Source organism: Peromyscus maniculatus, chromosome 4, assembly GCF_049852395.1.
Source record: "Peromyscus maniculatus bairdii isolate BWxNUB_F1_BW_parent chromosome 4, HU_Pman_BW_mat_3.1, whole genome shotgun sequence".
NCBI classification, from domain to species: Eukaryota; Metazoa; Chordata; class Mammalia; order Rodentia; family Cricetidae; genus Peromyscus; species Peromyscus maniculatus.
The window spans coordinates 100,439,932-100,445,058 of NC_134855.1; positions in this window are offsets into that span (position 1 = coordinate 100,439,932).

Sequence of the window (5,127 nt, forward strand, 5' to 3'; positions counted from 1 at the left end):
CCCTTGTCCACTTTTCCTGTACCGAGAGGTGGATGCTCTGCCCTGTTCACTCAGACCTGTGGCCGGCAGAGCTGGGGCTGGCACTGTGAAGGGCATGTGACGGGTGAGAGGGCCAGCTCTGAGCTTCCCCTAGCGCCAAACTTCCTGCTAGTTCTGAGTCACCACGGGCCTTGGAAATCATCCTCAGACCACAGGCTAGTTCTGGTCTTAGGGGCAGGATGTTCCTCTACAGCTTTAGCCCCATGACAGGAGGAAAGAGCTTCCCCTGCATCACGTAGTCTCTTTCACAGGAAAGGTGGGGTCATAGCAGCAGCGGCAAGGGTTCCAGTCCACTACTGTCGTGAACATTTTTTCTAAGATTCTTATTTACTTCCTTATGCACCTCCCCTCCCTTAGAGTGCCTAGAACTTGGTAAGTACTCCTTAAACATCTTCCGATTATAATCAGTAGTGAACACTTGTGAAATTTCTTGCTACAACCAAGCTCTGCTATGCGGTCACGAGATCTTCAGATACCCACATAGTCATCGGCTGTTTAAACGATGTCAGGCCAGGTGTAAGTGATCAGTTGCCGGCACAGACTAGGTCCTCACAGGGCTCTAGCCTTGTGGTGGGAGAAACACTTTCCCAAATGCACACAAAAGGTTAGTTGTAAGGCTATCAGAGGGAAGAGGACAGGACCGTGGACACAGACAGGAGGCTCTGGTGAGTCCAGAGCTGGCTCCCACCCACCCCATCCACTGTGGTTCAAAGGGGGCTCCTTTTCCAACGGGCAACCCAATGGCAGGAAGGATGTGACTATCAGAGCGAACTGCCTTGAGAGCAACCATATACCACCCAGTTCTCAAAAAAAAAAGTCAGACTATGGAGGCACTGACAGAGTCCTGGGGAAACAGAAGTATGTTGGACCAGCTTTTCTGGAGGGCAGCCTGGCAGCCTGTATCCAGTTTCTGCCACGGTACCCTGAGGGCCCACTGTCGGAAATATTCCTAACAAAGACACAGTGGTGTTGTGTTGGGAGCAAAGTGCTTTTTTTTTTTTTTTTTTTTTTTTTTTTTTTTTTTTTTTTTTTTTTTCTCGAGACAGGGTTTCTCTGTGTAGCTTTGTGCCTTTTCTGGATCTCACTCTGTAGACCAGGCTGGCCTCGAACTCACAAAGATCCACCTGCTTCTGCCTCCCGAGTGCTGGGATTAAAGGCGTGCACCACCACCGCCCGGCTAGCAAAGTGCTTTTTTAAGAGGAAGTAGACAAAGGAAAATCAGACAGCATTAAAATGTAAAATTTTTAAACATGAAATTAAAATATGAATATGGAAACATGGCTTTATGAGGTGCACCCGTTGAAAACAACAAAGATGTGCAGCACCCTGCAAGTCCAGGGTAGATAGATAGATACACAAGTCCGGGGTAGATAGAGAGCACAAGGCAGGGCGGGGAATGCAAGGGGCGCGGCTGCAGGTTCAGTAACACATTCATGAATATTGGAAGTTCAGAGACATATAAAAGGTAGAGATTGCAATGTGTAAATATGTTTTAAGCTCATATTATTTTTGGAGTAACTCCAGATTTAGAAAAGTTATAGAAAGAATTTAAAGAACTTCCACACTCCTCACTAGATTTCCACCGTAAACATTTTACCTCATCTTTCTTATAATTTTCTTTCATATCTTTATCTACCTATCATATCATATCATATCTATCTATCTATCTATCTATCTATCTATCTATCTATCTATCATCTTCCTGTCTACCTATGTACCCACCTATCTATGTGTAAGTGTGGCATATGTAAGTATGTTTGCATGTATGTATTCCTAAGGAAGCATGCATGTGTGTGTACAGGTAGAGTTCAGAGGTTAGCACTGGCTGTATTCATCGATTGCTCTCCACCTCATTTTTGAGACAGGGTCTCTCTCTGAACCTGAAGCATACTGATTAAGCTAGGCTGGCTGGTCAGTGAGCTCCAGGGGTCCACCAGTCTCCACAGTGCTGGTGTTACAGATGTGCACTGCCAGGCCCCAGTTTTATGTGTATATTGGCGATTAAACGCCGATCCTCACGTGGCGGCCCTTTACTGTCTGTCTGTCTATCTGTTATTATCCATACACTTGTCTGTTTTCTTTTTTCTTCAAGACAACTTAGTGGCAGGCAGGACAAAGGGCATTGCTTCATCTTTAAGTACTTTAGGCTGCACTCTCCAAAAGACAGGGCAGATTTGAAATGAATGAGGCACATTTAGGAGCACATGTAAGGATGAGATGATGTGATTTTCCACAAAAGACCTGGACATCGCAGCTGCTGAGGAAAATGACCTCTCCCTTAGTCACCATCAGCGGTACGTGAGGACTGAGATGGAGGAGGGAGGGCTCAGGTCCTTCAGAAAGAATTTCTGAGGAAAAGGGCAAAGTTTTGGAACAACTTAGCCGGCAGGGAGGGTGACTGTCTCTGACACAGTGTCTTTGCCTTCCTCAGCCAGCACTTGTCTGGTAGCAAGCGTCCCACCCCTGTGGTGGGCAGGCTCCCACCACCAGCGGGCGGCAAGACCTCTCTAGAGTCCGTCCAGGTGTTGTGTTGGTACTTGGCTGAGGCCTGACACAGTAGAAAATAATAGTGGGTCATGTTTTTAATATGTCACTCTGCCGTTCCCATGCATCACCCTCTGAACACCCCAAACCCTTCTGTGACGAACGGGAGGCTCAGGGCATCTGGATGCCAGTAAATAGATCATGTTTCCCCGTACCCAAGGACCCTGCATTGCCAGACTCAGCACCACCGGGCCCCAGGCTCCTCAGAGGACGCTGGGCTATGGTCACACTGTCCTGTGGGTGAGGGAGCTGAAGTCATTGTCTGCTTTCAGTATTTGCTCCTGAGTCACTGCTTGGGTGGGAAGGTGAAGCTCAGGGCAGCTGTGGCTGGCCTGACTCCCTAGGCGCTGGAGGCTGCTGGGAGCGGCTTTCTGATGGTGAAGCCAGGACCCCTCCCTGGCTCGGCCACCTCTACCCACGGCCCCCACCTACTGGGATCTACTGGGGTGAGGTATGTTCTGTTGTTTTCCAGTCCCTTCCATCCTAAGTCAGGTCTGTAGCCCACGGACTGCCCACTTGGGACCTGCTGTCACTGCGGCTGGCAGCCTTGGCTCCGGTTTGTGTGAAGCTGGGTGGTGCTCCACAGGACTCACACTGGGAGTTTCCTCCCAAAGGCCTCCTCAGCAAGGGTGGGCCAGAGGACAGTCACAGCTGCTGAGACACAGGAAGAACACGAGGAAGCTCTGCCCACCGTGCCAGGCCTCTCTGGAGCAGGCAGGGTAGCTTGGCCTCCCCACAGATAGGTCACAAGGCACCCAGGGGACTTCCAGGCTGCGGGTGGGTCTCATACACATACTCAACCTGGAACAATGTTCTCAGTTTGCCTGTACCTGAGGACTCCCTGGTCCCCGGCTGCCCGTGGACTCAACATATTAGAACAGCGGTTCTCAACCTTCCTAATGACCCTTTAGGACAGTTCCTCATGTTGTGGTGACCCCCAACCATAAAATTATTTTTGTTGCTACTTCATAACTAATTTGCTCTTGATATGAATCATAATGTAAATATCTGATACGTGACCCCTGTGAAAGGGTTGTTTGACCCCCCTCCCTCAAGGGGTTAAGATCCACAGGTTGGGAAACACTGCATTAGAACCTCTGGCCTGGGATCCTTTGGGCACTGGTACCTCTCCACAAGCTCTTCAGGTGTCTGTTGGCAGCGGACAAACAAAACTGAAGGCCTCCAGTATATTAAGTTAAATTTAGACACTCTGCTGTAGTTTGGGATGTGCTTCCTCGTGTATGGAAATCCCACTAGTCCTTCTTGGCACATCTCAGGTGCCACCTCTCCTGTAAAGCCTTTCTTGAAGGCCTCTTTCCCCTGGCGAAGTCTGTGGCTGCATACCCATCGCTGGCTCTATCAAGCATTGTGCTTGGGCGGGAGAAGTCTGGAGACTTCCTGAATTCAGTTCTTGCCTCTATGATTCACTTAGAACTTTACCAGGTCTCCAAGCCTCATTTTCCTCATCTGTGAAATGGAACAGTAAATGCCCACTTGAAGTGGTTTCACTCTGCAGCTGGGTGGGCCAGTCCACGGGGGGGGGGGGGGGGCGGGGGGGGGGGCAGCCACCTTGTTCCTTTAATTCACGTTCCTGCTGCCACAACTCAACTCTGAAAACACAAACTCCCCGAGGACCGAGCCATAGCTACCTTTGTCCATTCATTGCTTCACATGCAGCCCTCAATCAACATTGGATGAAAATGAATCGGAAGGGGATCCCTATTATAAAGAGGAGCTCTGCTCCCCGACAGCTCTGAAAGAAATTAGATCCGTGCATTGATTTGTTTAGCAATCTCTTCCCTTTTGCTGAGTTACCTACAACATGATGGACTCTACAGATTGGGAGATAAAGGAACCATCGCTGTCCTTGAAGTTAGAGAGGACACATGCTCAGAGCTGTGTTAATTCTTTATTGTGCTGTAATTGGCATGGGGGGAGGAAGAGGAGGGAGGAGGAAGGAGAGGAAGGACGTGGGTAGAAAAGATACCATGAAGGAAGATACAGGGAAGGGCTTGGAGGCTAAGAAACCGCGGTAGCCTGGGGGCCTGGGGAATGGTGTGGCATGTCGGGAAAGAGCTCAGTGCTCAGGGCCGAAGCTCTGGGGCAGCACAGGAAGATGGTGGCCAGAATGCGGAAGGCTTCAGGGATGGACCCAGGGACCTCACGCAGCAAGCTGACAAGGGAGCAGCATACACCTGCGGCAGTTTCCTCCTTCCAGCCAGTCTGGGCACCTCTCTTACCTAGCTGGGCTGAGATTCAGAGGCCCCGGGAAGTCTCTCCTGCGCTGCCTGGGAGAGGCCAGTGAGAAGCAGTTGAGCCTGTTCCCACCTCTGGCCAGAAGGTTCAGGAACAACAGTGGCTATGGTCCTTGTTTCAGTCATTGGAAGTGACCTTGGGGCTCCAATTGGCTGGAGAAATAGGGTGTGGGGGTGGCCTGTGGGAAGCAGCCAGTACTGCCTGAGGGGCAGGAGGCCCCTTTTCTCTTGGCCCTTTCCTGCTCTGCCATTTTGGGCGCTCAATCTCTCACAGTTTCATCTGTAAACT